General features: G+C 42.0%; 1 long non-coding RNA gene across 1 annotated transcript in view; it reads right to left on the bottom strand.

Moving 5' to 3' along the window:
* The window catches only part of LOC128142509 (uncharacterized), a 55,006-nt gene that overhangs the window by 31,275 nt on the left and 8,500 nt on the right, over nucleotides 1-15,231 (bottom strand). Inside the window, exon 2 of the long non-coding RNA XR_008235434.1 lies at nucleotides 12,993-13,100. This is a non-coding gene — a long non-coding RNA (uncharacterized LOC128142509). The remainder of the gene's footprint in view (nucleotides 1-12,992; nucleotides 13,101-15,231) is intronic.

Below are 15,231 nucleotides of genomic sequence, written 5' to 3'. Positions count from 1 at the left end.
CCAAGTTAGAGAAAGAATGTCATTGTTACAGTTTGATAAAAACTATTGAAGATACAAAGAAACCAAGTCAGAAAAACAAAGTTCCAGACATATAAAGATGAGATTGCTCCAAACACATCAAGATTGAGTAAGAGCTAACTTGGCTCCTGTCCTACAACTAATAAATCCAGCCAAAATTTGTTATTAGAGTTTTCAGAGCGTATTATAGTTAGCACTAGCTGTGTAATGTTTAGCATAGCCAGTGAAATGGCTATCCCTTTTCCAGTACGCTCATTTCTAAAGACGCCACAGCCTTGGGTCTGGTGCTCCCTGAGCCCAAACCTTGGGGTAGGACTCTCCACAGCACTTGTCTCCATTCTGTGCCTCCTGCTGCTTGTGGGACCTGCTGAAGTGTGGCTCTGCTTTATTTTGGCCTGGCTTTCCTTCCAAAGAATACTCTGGCATAAGAAGAGCAGTCCAACAAGAATTTGGGACATAACTGAGCCAAACTCCTGTGAGAAAACATGGGCATGGGGGCAAGTAGGTTTCCCACCAAGTGATGCAGCATATATTACTCTGACCCCATTGCTGATTCACACTGGCGTGATATAAGAATGACCCCCACACACCCTCCTTTACATATTTATATTTCTGAATTGTCTGTCCTTTCAACTGCCAGGAAGGGATTTCTCTTCCCCACTGCTCAAAGCAGAGACAGCAAGAACAAAACCTGCACTTCTGCATGAGGGAGGGGGAACAAAAATTCCTGCTTCTCTTTACAAGGACCTTAGACAAAATAATTCAGGACACTGCTGTAGATCCAGACTGGGAAGGAAACCAATCACTTCTTCACACATAGGAAAGAATGTCTCCTAGCCTGAAAGAATAAAGGTTGGATAAAAGGGGAAAGTGAGCCTGGGCCCATTTGAAAAACCTTAGCCTGGGGTTCAGGGGCTTTTTTATTAACTAACAGCTAAACATGAACACCACCACCATCTGTACATGAAAATCATAGAAATTCTCATTCCACCCATTTTTTTCTGTTCTTAGTAAGACTCAAAATATCCAGAATTGGAAGTATCAATGCAGCGAGACATCCAAAACTGTAACAAACAAGGAAGAAAGAAGCAGTAAGGGTTTACTAGAGACAAAGAAGTGGGTGGGAAGACACAGACAAAGTATTCTGTGCAGAGGTACGTTCCTCCCACTCCCCGTTGTTTGTTTAAATCATTTCTGTGTACCTTTTACAAGGTCAGTTCTAAACTCTCAAGAACCCAGAGTTGTATCTGGAGAACACACAGTGTAACATGGCCAGTACATTTGGGAGCGATCTGTGATTTGGCCTTTATCTTCTACAAAGTAAAGAATACCCAGTCTGTGCAAGAAGAGAGTCACAAGTCCCACATGACACCAGCACTGTGTAATGCCCATCCCAAATGAAAGCTCTTACATATGATCACTGGCAACCAGGTTCCTGAAGCACAGGGGTGCATGGACTGCAGAATTAGTTAGCACAATTTGGGATGGAGACCATCTACCAACATACTTTCTCAAGTACAAAAAAAAATGCACTGGTCTTCCGCTGCTTATTTCTGTTTACTTTCCTCCAGTCATTTTCCAGGCAGTATCAGTGAAGCTTCTTCCTCTACAGGGGTACTACATGCTTGGAAATACCAATGGCCTCCCAGATACCATTGGAAGTTCTCAGACTTATATTAAATCCTTTCATTTAACTCATCCAAACAAATGTCAGTTCATACAACAATCTAATGCAAAGAGATTTCCAGATCTAGTTCCATGCAAATTTTTGCCAGCTTCATTCTGACACAGCATAATGCACCATCACCAGCTCAGACTTTACAAGCAGTAGCCATGTTAGTGCTGTATGGCACCAAAGCAAACTAGCCCTGGGTCCTTCCCCCACCCCTAGGAGGACTAATTATCTCAGCTGTAGAGCTATACCAAAGCTTTCAGATCCCAAGCTAGCTCATCTGATGGTGGTTCAGGGATTTCTACACTGCTTTACATTAGAGATATGCACTTTCATACCCCTACCCTTTCTTACAGACACGATTGCCCATAAATGCAAAGCTCTGTGGGCACAACCAAATTGTCAGATAATAAATCTAAGAACATTGAGAGGTCTGACAGCAAGCTTCCATCTATGCAACTCACATCCATGTGGTAACAGAATAAGCATGTATCTCATGTCAGCAAGTTAATATAAAGCTCACTTCTCCAATTCAGCTTTCTCACAGCAAAGATGAATTGACACCAGCACACTTGTACCGGTCCAGAATTGGAGATACAGAGCAGGTAGAACCTTTTGCTGATACAGAGAGAGGCAAAAGCCAAAGTGAGATACTCAAAAGGCAGCTCCTGTCCCAGCACAGAAAGGCTGATTGCAAACCACCATTTACTTCATTTCCATCTTCAAAACAGGCAATTCTTGAACTACTGACAAGCAAATCCAAGAACTCCCTGTTTCATAACCTAGGTGTCCACCTACACTAACCTAATGTGGTTTGCTGCCTTTAGTTTCCAGGCTACGTGTGATCCTAGACTCACACAATCGCAGTACTTAATATTGCCCAAGTGGCCTTAAATAATCCTTTCATTTTCAGTTGCCATTAATCTATGAAAGGAAAGAAGAGGCTGCCTGAACTAGCACTTTCTCAGTTTGTTCAGTCATGAACTGTTTTTTCTCAATGGAATTGTGCACAAGCAGTAAAGATAGCTATGCGGGGCGGGGCGGGGGGCAAGGAGGAAAGAGGCTTTTTACCCCTGAGGGCTCTTCCTCTTTCCTCATAGTTTTCTGCATGATATAGCTCCTCTTTTCATTGCCCAGCAGGGAATCCCAGAGGCCAGAGGCAAATTTTCCCTTTGGTCTTAGAGCATTCATGATGGATTCTTGTTTTAAGAAGAGGTTATTAGTTGTTTGCTCTTGAGTATTATATCATCACCATTACAGCAAAGCTGGTCTCATTCTAAATTTCGTTTATTCTTTGGCACATATGAGATATCTTGGGTTACACAGCTAACATCCCTTTATGCACCAAAGTCAATTAAAACCTTTCCATTGCCTTCAATGGTGCCAGATGAAAAGTTGCAAAGGTGCTGAAAAAATGATCTCTTTGGGGCTTAATACTGTTTCCACTGGTAAAATTCCCTCTGACTTTGACAGGAGTTGCTTTAAGTCCACTGATTTAAACAGCTTTTTAGAAACCATGAAACTATTCAGTTACCACATAAGCTTCTGCTTGTTAAGCAATGCTCATAGACCTTGAAGTCTGTTTATGTTGTACCTTATTAATAGAAGTTATCACTTAAAAATGTCTTGGCTACTGTTTGTATTTTCACTACTTATACTAGAGTTCATATAAGTTACTGTAGAAATAGCAAAAGATACAGTATGTAGAGAGATATCCAGTTAGGGACAGTATCTAGTTGAATTTTTAAAACATCATAGCATTTCCAAGTTCCTGATAAATAATGGAACATTGCTGATCCTGATCAGAGATTTCACCAGTGAGGGCTTGTACCTATCTATTACCTTATACAGTCATTTTCAGCCCTGTTTTTATCAAAGTTTCACAGTTTGGGAAAACATATCCTAGCCTCATCTCAGTACTTAACTTCCCAAGGCTCATACAGCAAGCGAAAGATTCCTCTGATGCTTTTCCAGTTTTGTAGTAACACTGATGTGCAGGAAAAGATCCATTATTCAAAAAGGCTCTGTAGTAGCCATATGCATGGATTAAACATTATTTTCATCATTTTTCTTTTTTTTCCATAAGTCTTTGCTTAATAAATTAAGATATTTATTTAATCATGCACACAGAAAATCAATCTTCCATATACGTAGGGTCTGGGTGGGCGGTGCTTTCTCTTTATTTTGTTTTTTTGTTGTTGTGCCTGAAGGATTATCTTTCCCTGTCCCAAAATAGTTTGTGTTATCATGTATTAACTTCAACAAGTTCGAGAAACTACAACCAGAAAACTCTCAATGTTCAAAGAAGAAAAAAGGCACCTTTTATCTTATCTGTTCCACACATACTTTTAATTCTGAGTCTGACATCACTGCTGGCAAAACCTTCATAGTTACCAGAGAACTAACAAGTTCACTATGGCAATGAGCTTCAAAAAGTAAGCTTACAGAATCTCTGTTTACAGATGTCAGCATCGAAGAGTTTGAAAATTCAGTGTTACCTGATATTTCTCAGAATACTGACTTTAATTTTTCCACTCCACATTGCTTTGTCACCTCTGTTAGCTCTGGAGATGGAGTGTAAGAACTCCAATACAAATGATCAGGTTTACTTTGCAAAGAGTTTCAGACATGAATATAGTTAAAACCAACCTAGCTGATTTCAAATTCTTTCAAGCTTGTTCTGTATACTTGATAAAATTAACTAACCCTCCCTTCAGTTCTGCCACCATGACCACCCTCTGGGACTGGAGATTCCCATATCCCAATATTTTAATTCATAGTGCACAAGGGAAAAGAAATGAAATGTAGGTTCTTGAAAAAAATACAATTTTACACAAATATTTCAACAGCTATTTTAAGATGTTTTACACATCTCTAGGTTTGCCACTTCCACCACAGCAGGCTCTAGCTATGCCAGTTAATTACTTGGATAGACTGCCCGTATTTATTAACCGCCTAATTTTTGCAGTGAATGTGAAGTATTGACGCCTGATATTTGTGAATAATTGTTTCCACAGAAAAGGAGTTTGTGATACCTTTGAATTTTCTTTTCAAGGTTACCAGGATGAGGTCATTAAGGGAAGTCTGTGTCCTGTTATGCATAACAGAGCACTCCCATCTGCTTTCCTCTGCTTTTGCACAGTATTCCTGTTCTTACACAGGTAATGCATACTGCAGGAGCCAACAGCCAAATATGCCCTGCGTGTTTACATCCCAGCAGATGTTTGGCCAAAATTTTCGAATGTGAGCACCTGCCATTAGACAAAAAAAAATTTTTTGAACACATACTTAAGTGCTGGGATCATCGGAGGTGCCAGCAAGCAGTCACAAGGTTACATCTTATGCTCCTCCTTGGGCTGCAAGACAGCCCTGTGCTCTCTTCTACCTAGGGCTAAGGCAAAGCAGAAACACCCGCACAAAGACCAGCAAAGGTAGAATTAACAGCAGCCTCCTGGGCAATGGAGATGGCATTGCAGCAGTGCAGCAGGTGTTCAGTTCTTCCTCTCCTACCCCACCACAAAAGCTCAGTTTTTGTCTTTATTAATTTTTTTTCTGAGTTAATCATGCTTCATCTTGACTTTTTGTTTGTTTGTTTTGAGGAAGAACAAGGCAACTGCCTTGTCAGGGCTTCAAATACTGCCATTATATGCCACAAGTGGGAAGGAACTGGTTAGTTGGTTGGAAAGGGAGAAGGGGAGGTGAGAGGAGCTGCGGACAGAAGGGAGAAGCAGGATGGTTGCCACTGGGCCCCTCAAGGCCATTACACAAGCTCTTCTGCTCTCTCTAAGCACCGTGACCTTCTCTGGGTATTAAATAGGGTTGTTTTGTTTTCTTCGAGCTAGGATGATTCCTGCCACGTATTTGATATTAGAATCTCTCTCTAGTGGTTTGCAAGTATTTGATCCCCTAGGGCTTGTGATGCTGGATCCACTAATGATTCACACAATGGCATTAATGTCATTCATGGATGAAACCACATTTCCTTACCCTACAGGGTGAGAGCGAGATGGGAAGACTGTGGCTAACATTAGGAAGGGACTGGGTGGGAAATAAAAACTGAAGTATTCAGGTCAAAAGACAGTGGGTGGCTAAATAAAAATCCGTGATTTCTGATCATTTTGGAGGTGGGGTGAACAATAGAGATTTCACCCTCAAATGCCTGAGGACCCAGCACTAAAAAAATAGACAATAAATGACCCCCCAAGTGAGCAATTTAAAACCATTCTCTTTGAAAACAGTTCTTGAAAACAAGTTGGCAGAACAGTTAGATCTCCCCACAGCAATGCATCATGAGATCACGTACAAGGAAACAGCAGAAGTATCAAAGCATGCTTTACTAGAGCATGCCCTTAGTTGCTCTGCTTTCTTAAGCTAGGCAGCCCAGACTAGCGCCTAAGAGCAGAGGCTGCATGAGGAGCTGGGTAGACATTGCCAGCTAAACAGTGGCTCAAATCCTTCTTGCCTTTGAGTGGGAAATGGGGCTCTTAATTTTTAATTATTTAAAATAATCACAGCTGACTGAAAGTAGGAACTTACATTTAATCGCTAATGTGCATGCAAATTTTGAAGGAACACTTCACACACTCATTTCCAGGGGAGCTTCCACGGATAAATGGTATGAGGAAGGTGAGAAATAACACAGGCATGTAGGAAACAACAACTTCCACGAGGACGGAGGGCTGGCATGCAGGAACGCCCTTACCCAAAACACACAAAAAAGGTTGAAACAAAAGTGAAAGGCAAAAAAAAAAAAGGTCGCTGAAGAAATGCATCAGAATTATCTGCCTGTGGGGGGATGCTGAGAACACCAGAGCAATCAGCTCAGAAAAACATGCCAGAGAAATTTCCAGCAGAAAGGTCTGTTCCAAGGCTGGGACAGACCTAGATGACTCAGAGGGCCTTCCCAGCTCCGGGGTGGAAGAAAGAGGAAAGATCTCCAGTTCCTCACAAGAAGAGAAACAACACTTAGATCAGATACCAGCTGAATAACCAAGGTGCACTTTTTGTAATCTTGAAATGTCCAGGCTGAGAAAATATACATTGTTCACTGGTTAACAAAACACAATAACTGTCAGAAAAGGGGCTTGCATCTTGATTTGTGGATATAATTTATACGCAGGAGAGTCTCAGCTCCAGCTTCAGTTTTGTGGGTGCCAATCCTACCATTTAAGGATTTGATCTCGGAGACAGTTACTCCTCTGAGCCACGCCACTGATGTAATTTCCCAGTGAAGTCCCCTTACACCCACAAATCAGGTGCTAAAATCCCTTTGTGGGATAGTAAAAATGCTGGCACAACTAACTGCCAATGTAAAATTATTCCTGAAAATGAGAGGGACAGGTCAAAGCCCCTTTAAAAAAACAAGTCTTGGTGGCTATGCAGAAAAGGATTATATTATGCTTAGCTAGTGCGTGGGTGTAGAGAACAAGGGACAGAGACAGTCTTCCTCGGTACACTCTCCCCGCAGTCCCTTGCGAGGCAGAATATATAGGCAACATTTCAACCTCAAATCCACAAACAGATCGGGATACACTGGAGGAGAGAGAGAGACAGATTTCTTGTTTTTTAATAAAAGGTAGGATTAGGAAAAGACGTAGGTGGGGAAGGTGTAAAACAAGCAAGAAGGCAGTCCTTACTCAGCTTCCCTCTTACATTCATTGCTCTGAAAAGTGGACAAGCCTTAGGAAGAAATAAGACACATGGCTGTGGGTAAAGGGGGGGAGGAATTAGGAACTGTAATTCAATCTAATATTTGAGGCTTGGCAAATGCACCTATGGGATTTCATGAAAACCCCCGAATCTTTTTCATTTTGGAGCAATTAACCAGATCCCAGCATCGCTGGCTCCAGTGAGCCGCTTAGCTCTCTGTTTTATTACCCATTTCCTTTCCCCCTCGCCAGCACTAGCTCCCATCCTCGCACTTGGGAAAAAAAAAAGAGGAGGGGGGGGAAAACCCTACACTGTTACAATGCCACAAAGGGGCCACCACAAACAAGTGCCAGCCAGTGCATTTCAGAGCAAACACAGAACACACATAAATGAGGCTCGCATTTGGATTAAAACACTGTTGCGTTCAGGCATTTATGTGTGGCATAATTAAAAACATCCAGCCGTAATTTAATAGTTCCCACCAAGCACAGACATAAAGTCTAGCAATTTTTTCCCTTTGCATATTTAACCCTTAGAGACAGAAGGAAGAGGAGGCGGGGGGCAGGGGGAGGGAGCAGGAAGCCGGGGAGAGACAGAGGTCTTTTGAACACATTTTTTCCCCTTCCTTTGTGTTAGTCTAGTTTGCTTTTTACCTTCTCTGATCTTTTGCTTCTACAAAGAGAAAGCAAGTATCTTCTGGATGCCACAGAAATAGGAATCACTTTCAGATAGCATTTCTGTAGTTCAACAGCAGTATGGCTGGGTACAGGATCCTCAATTTGCAGAGGATAACATCTGTAGCTGGATGCACTGATTCACAATTTGTGAAGATGCCAGATTTTTCAGGCTTAAAAATCAGCTACTAAAAAGACAGACCAATTTCACCACCATTACTCACCCTGAGTACAGTCTTTCTATTCAGAGCGGCCCTTCTAAATCAAAGGCAGCAGTGACAAGACTAAGTACAGTGTTAGGACAGGAAGGATAAACCAGCATTTGCAGCACTAGCTAAGCATCCGGGACACCAGGGTGGGTTCAAGTCCCTGCTCTGCCACGTTGCTGATTTTCAGAGACATCTCTAGGGGCATTTTTAAAAATGTCTAGCTACTAGCTATGAGAGTGAGGCACCCAAGTAAGGTCCCATCTGTACCACTGGAAACCTGCATGTTTTAAAGTTTTTCACCTCTACCCATGTCAATTCCCTATAGGCAGATTTGGGAAGATAACATTTTCCTCCATCCCAAAGTATGTTACAAAGAGAAATGTATTAAAGATTGGGATGTGCTCAAATCCCACAGTGAGGAAGAAAGTCAATAAAGAGTAGAAAATCTGCTTTGTCCTATATTTCTAAATGCTGCAGTCTTCATTCAGGCAACAGCCCATTACCTTGACTCAGCTGCACAGCAGGACTTTGCTTGAGCAAGGAACACAGAATCCCACACTTATGCTGGAAGAGTGAAAACTGAAGGAAATGCTCTGCATAAGTTCATAATCATGGTCAACTGTGTCCCAATTTTCCATCAGTTGTGTATATAACAATTAGCCTAGGACCTTAAATCTATTAGCCTCCAGAGACAGAAAACTACCTATGCATACAAAAAACATACAGTATTCTATTACTAGCTGTTCAGCTCTTCCCTTTAAATATGTTGCTGCCCAACAGAAGATATGTGCAAAAATAGAGAGGGAAAGGAAAAGGACTTCCAGAGCAGTAATGTAAAACAGAGGAAACTGAGAAACAAGCCTCTTCTGTGTGTGTAATTTTGAATTTATGATCATTCAGTCCTCTCTTCAGCCTTTCTTGGTCACATCCAGGTCAGTATCTACTGGCATGAAAACCTGCAGAAAGTATATGTCAATCTTGCCATCCTGAGGAATAAGAGAAAGCATCCAACCTATCCACTCAGGATTATGAATGCCAGCAATGCTGTGAACTTGTCCCAGCTAGGTCAGAAACAAGATCTTCAAAGTCCTGGTACCTAATTACAAAGTAGCAATCAAGAGGCCTGGTGATGCTCACAGAATGGTTCATAATCAACACACAGAGAAAAGATTTGTGAAAGACAGCTTTCTAAAATATGTAAAATAATGAATGTGAGAAAATTATGAGCAGCTTATACATATCTTGCTTTTATTATATGCCTGCCAATAAAAGATAATACATCAACTTCATTCTGAACTATTTGCTCAGCTGTATTACCAGGTGAGAAGCATTGCTGTCAGTGTCAGCTACTGTCCTACTGTCAGTGCAGCCAGCTAACCACAGCTGTGGGGTGAAGGAAAGGATTGCCTAGTGGCTGCAGCAATAGCTCTGGACTTGTGAGACGAGGGATCACAGGATCATACAGTAATTCAGGTTGGAAGGGACCTCAGGAGGTACGTTCAGCTGCTGTGAGGTAAGTCACTCAGACATATCTACTTTGCACTTCAGAGCACCCAAACACTGACAGCTCTGACCCCCCCTGGGCACTGTTTGGCTGCAGAGCAGCACAGCGTGGTGCAGAAACATGGAGAAGTTCTCACTCAGATCTGGTGGCAGGACAGTCCCCCAGCCCCAGCATATCCATGAGAAATACAGGTTTCTTCTTCGGAGGGTCAGTTAACCTGGTATAATGTGGCACTGATGCAAATGTATTGCTCCTGGCTCCAGAGTCATTACTGCCATCTCTGTACTCCATACCTGTAGTGCCCATATACCCTTACCTCTCTACATTTCCCCTTCGCAACAATAAAGCCTTCCAGGCTGCTGTGAGAAAGAACTAAATTCAAGATTCTGATGGCTTCAAGTACTCAAAAGAGGAGATTCGTGGAGGTGCCTAAGACAGATAGCTGTGTGGGAGGGGGTTAGGTAAATAAGTTCCAAATGAAATCCCACAAACTGCGGATCAGGACTACTGAAGCGTTGTTTTTGATTGCCACTTTATTACCGCCTTTATTGCCTCTCAAATAGATTGCAGAGAGCATGGTATGCCAAGAGAGAAGAATGAGCCCCCCTGTCCTAGTAAAATCATGGGTTTCTTCCAACTAGAAATCCTAACCCTGATCTCTTTTTATATAAATAAAAGTCAGAGCAGGTCTTGCACTGTAGCAATTTCTTACAATGTCATTTAAAAAGTGCTCTGCTGCAAACCTCTCTGCAAATGAAAACAATCCGTCTTCCCAAGGCATCCTGCAGAGTGTGTAACTTTTCAGGCAAGGCAGAAGTGGGTGATGCTGAAATGAGGATGGAACAGGGTGACACAGTACACCAGCACTTCATGAGATCTGTTTTCTGCATACTGACTCTTACTAATGAGAAAAAAGCTCTGCTGTGCCTTAAACATCATGAAATCGCAGACAAGAACTAGCTGATGATGTCTGCCAACAGCGCTTCCTTCCTTTCTCTGTACCTCCACGCTAAGCAGTGAATGCTGGGCTTCGGTAACACATGTAACATGGACTAATGACATGGAGGCACCCAACCAGCTCAGCAGCAAATCTGCCAACCTGCTGCTGTTGGTGTTCTGCTGTAATGATAAAGTCCTGAGCACACAGTGTAGGACAATAATGTTTTACGTTGCAAGATACTACTGTCATAAAGTTTCCCAGGTAAAAAATACTTGAAAGGCAGTAGAAGTGGGGAGAGTCACAGAATGAATCGGGTTTGTGCTTGACTGATTCAGAGCTGATGATGAGGTTCTAGCCAGTCCTAGCGAAAAAAAAGTATTTTGTCTCAGTTTCAGTAATATGGGCTAACTGGAAAGCTGCCACCTTTCCTCCATAGCTATTCTGCTTTACCTTCCACCTACCTTCACCATCCACCATCATTTTAATGCAATAGATTGAACCTATATATAGTACTATAAAGGTGCCAATAATGTTACAAATAAAGAAAAAAGCAATCATATCTGTTCTATACATCTTATGTCACCATGGCACCCCGACATCACCATGATGAGAAGCACTTCTATCACACAAGCTTAACCAGCGAGCCCAGCTAACCTAACAACGTCAGTAACAAGGCTTCACTATATAACACACTCACTGCTCCAGAAATCTGCATCACCACCAAAACGCAACCACTGCTGGACTGGAAGCAGTCAACTGACTCATGTCTTGCTGCACAACGGTTACTGTGGGACGTAATTATAGTCAAGAACTCTGCAACAAACCACTACTCTTAGGAAAAAGCAGAGCGGTATCTTTAACGTCCGTGCAGAGCAGATGGGGACCGGGATTCTGCCCCGCAAGCTTGACTAAGCACATTGGTAAGGCTGTGAGCCACGCCATGAAGCTTCCTGGCACGGTGGGGGCAGAAAGTATGACACTGAGTTGTGAGGAACTGAATTCACACTTAAGAGTATGGCCCACTGGCAGTGCAAGGCTGTAGGTACAACTGTAATTCACACTCACTTGGAAGGCCCTTTCCCTTTGCCAAACTGGTAACAGTATAAATAGGACTCAGGATCCAGGGCTTGAAAGAATGAACCATTGTTTTTCTTAAGGCCAAGTTTAAAAAAAAAAAATAATCCTCCTATGTTTTTCTCCTGCGTTTTGCATGCTAGTCAGAATGCACTTTCCTGGGAAATGCATTATAATAACAGGCAATGTTTAGCATCACATTTGAAGTGAGCACATCCCAGTGATTAAAATCCAGGCAACAGAAATAAACACATCAGCAGGACATGCTGCACAGTACTGAATTGGGACTTCTTTGTTTTATGACTTTCTTGAACATTAAATACTGTGTGAGAAAAACATTGTTCAAATTTAACCATCTGTGTTTGGTTTCTTTTGAGTGCATTACAATCATCAGTAATCATTTTAAGCTTAAAATCAGAGAACCTGGTTGTACTTGTGGGAGACTAATTGCAGCAGTAAAAGGTGGCTTATGTAGCAATAGAATTGTTTTATTTATTTTTTAAGTGAATTTATTAGAAACTTGTTGTTTTTAAATGGGCCTACTCCATGTTAAAGTGGCACTTTATGTTAAGCTGAGAGAGAAACGGTTTCCTTGTAAAGAGTTTTCTAGATATCAGTATTTTTTTCCACACTTCAAGGTGAGAGGAAAGGTTTAAATTATTAAAATTTTCAAAGCTAAAGACCTAGAGCAAAGAAAAAAAACCTGGAGTTCAAGGACAACATTTTGCTTTGACAATTTCAAAACATATCTTTTCAATACAACTTCTTAAATATGCTATTAAGTTTAATTTTCAAAACAAAAAGTAACTTTGAATGAGAAAGCCATTCAGTTAGAAACTACCAAAACATTCTGACAGTTCCAAAACTTTATTTCCACAATAGTTTTGAAGTCAAGATATTTGTGAAAGCCAACCCTTTCCCACAAACAGTCTCAATTTCTGTGAATCAGCATGTTCTGTCTTTGAACACTTTATTACCAGCATGACACAAAGACTCCCACCTCACAAGAACTCTTCTCCAAGAGCCTGTTACTCTCGCACCCTCCTGGGAGCTGCCACTGCAGCGAGCACACCGGATTTAGCTTCTGCCCCTTACTGAGAGATGATATCCTGCTGCCAGCTGTGGTTCTCAGCAGAAGTCTTCTGTCTCTGCAGAAGTCTTCCATCCCTCCAGCCAAATGCCAGAAGATAACAAAGAGGAAGAACACAGGGTAAGAGAAACACTGCACCTGCAAGCATCGCCTCATACCTACCTCTTGGGTAGAACTTCAGATCCTTAGAAAGGTCACTTGGAGCAGATCAGCATTAAGAAGAAGAAACTGGCCATCCCACTCACAGCTTCTTGAAATCTCACAGCCCCCCTGTACAGAATTACAATAGTAGCCATCAGGACACCTGGTGGTATCACAATTATATTTTAATTATCCACACTGAAAAGCATTTGTCCCACCTCACTGGACAATGTAACTCTGGCTTCCAGCTCATCCTCTGGGCCTCTCTGGCCAAGTCCATGGTCACAGAATGTCTGTTACCCCAGATATGTCATCTCAAGGCTCCCCAGCCTTAGCCTCAGCACAGACCCCCTTCAACAGTTCAGCTTCCAGCATCCCAGGGATCCTCTCATTCTCCCGGTTCCTTGTTCCCCATACCAGAGCTAGCAGCTGCTCGCATTGCTCTTGAACTCTACTCATGGAAATCCCAGCCCAGGCACACAGGCTGGAAAAAATTGCCTTAATCCAGGGTAGAACTTTCTGCTCCACACATTAGATCTACTTGGGTGCTGAACAAGTGACTAGCTGGTTGGACGTGCCAGTGTCATTCTGCAGTCTTGTAGGTTAACCAGTTGAGGCCATAAACAGCAAAACACATGCAGGACATACAGACAGTTCTGTACCCAAATAGGACAAAATCAAAACTTGGCTTCTAAACTGTGTGCAGAAAGACTGCCCACACCATCCCACTCTTCCTTTCTCTAGCACTGTCAGCATTAGGGGTTTTCTGTGTGTCTTGGGTGATTAAAGCCATCCAACCTTTGGCCTCATGCCTTGTAACTCCACCCAAGGCATGTTGTAATTCCCTAGAAATGCACTGTTTGTCATGTTTTATTGTTTAATTACACCCTGGCTTTATTTTATTGATACATGTCTGTTTCTTGACTAGCTACATGCGAGCTTTTACGCCCCTGAAGGCAAGACTGGGAGCACACATGCCCTGCAGCCACTGCCGTTACCAGAACTGCGGTGCTCAGCACCTGTCCTCTTCCATTTGCTGGCCTTGCGAGAAGCGTGGCCCTACCAGTCAGCACAGTGCCAGCAGCAAAGTCTACATTGTTCGTATCTCAGAGTGGACAGCGTCATCATGTCACAACGTACATCCCCAGACTCCCAATCATGAGTTATCCTTTACAACACCTTGGTAATGCCTTAAATAAAACAAGTGAGCAAAGGAAGCAAATGAGCATTTATTGGAAATATTATAACTTTGATGCAAGTAGGGAGGTTTTTTTCTTCGTAGATTTTTATTGCAAGACAGACACTAAAAAGAACGAATGAACAACACATCTAAGATGTTAACCAGAAAAAAAAGAGCAAAAAGAAAAGAAGAAAAAAGGTGAGTGATTTGGTCGGTCATTCCCAGGCCTAGGAAGGAAGTTTGCCCTTTCTAGAAGTATACAGTCCTTAGGATGGAAGAAAAGCAAAGCAGCGTGATGCAGCTTCATTTCTCAAGGCTTGGCCTAGCTGAGCACACACAGAAATCTGTGGTAGTACTAGACAGGCTGACAAGGTATTATCCAGTAGGAGGATAATTATTTCCACATCAAGAATCCAGAGGTCATTATTTATATAAATTCCCATGGAAGTTAGTTGAGCAAAAGCTTGAAGAATTCCCCCAAAAATATGAAAGTATCATAAGGGTATTTACAGTAAATTGCAAAATATAATCAAAGTTGGATGGTATGCTCGAGAATCACTCTCATTCTTACTAGCCATGCTGATCTTATTCCTCTCTTCATTTTTCCTCTAGTTTGATCAGTTGCAAGAAATAGAAGTCTTACCTAGCTGAGAAATCCTTTCAGATAGGAAACTGCATATTTAGAAGTGCATAAAGAAGGAGGAATAACAAGCACTCTCTGTAAATATCCCTTACCTCCTTTCATTTTGCCCTTTCAGAGAAGGGAATTTGCCATTTGGAGCCAGCAATGTCTTTTTGTTGCCTGCTTCTGGGTCCCAGTTGATCAGTATTTCCCAAAACACAGCACTGCTGTTTAAGAGTTGCACATTAGGCATCTAGAGCTCAACAATAACAGAATTCTTTCTGTTTTGGCAGAGCTCGTCTCAGTTTGGAAACTTTCAGCCTGAGTTTGATGTCACTTACAGCAGTCAATATGCCCATCCAAAAAAATAATGCTAAATAAATAGAGTTACTGCAACTTCTGCTAAGGCAACAGACATCATTATGGGTTTCCAAAACTTTTGGTAGTCCAGCAGTAAG

Source organism: Harpia harpyja, chromosome 5, assembly GCF_026419915.1.
Source record: "Harpia harpyja isolate bHarHar1 chromosome 5, bHarHar1 primary haplotype, whole genome shotgun sequence".
Lineage (NCBI taxonomy): Eukaryota > Metazoa > Chordata > Aves > Accipitriformes > Accipitridae > Harpia > Harpia harpyja.
The sequence above is the reverse complement of the archived record's forward strand: the minus strand, read 5'-3'. Positions and strand labels throughout refer to the sequence as shown.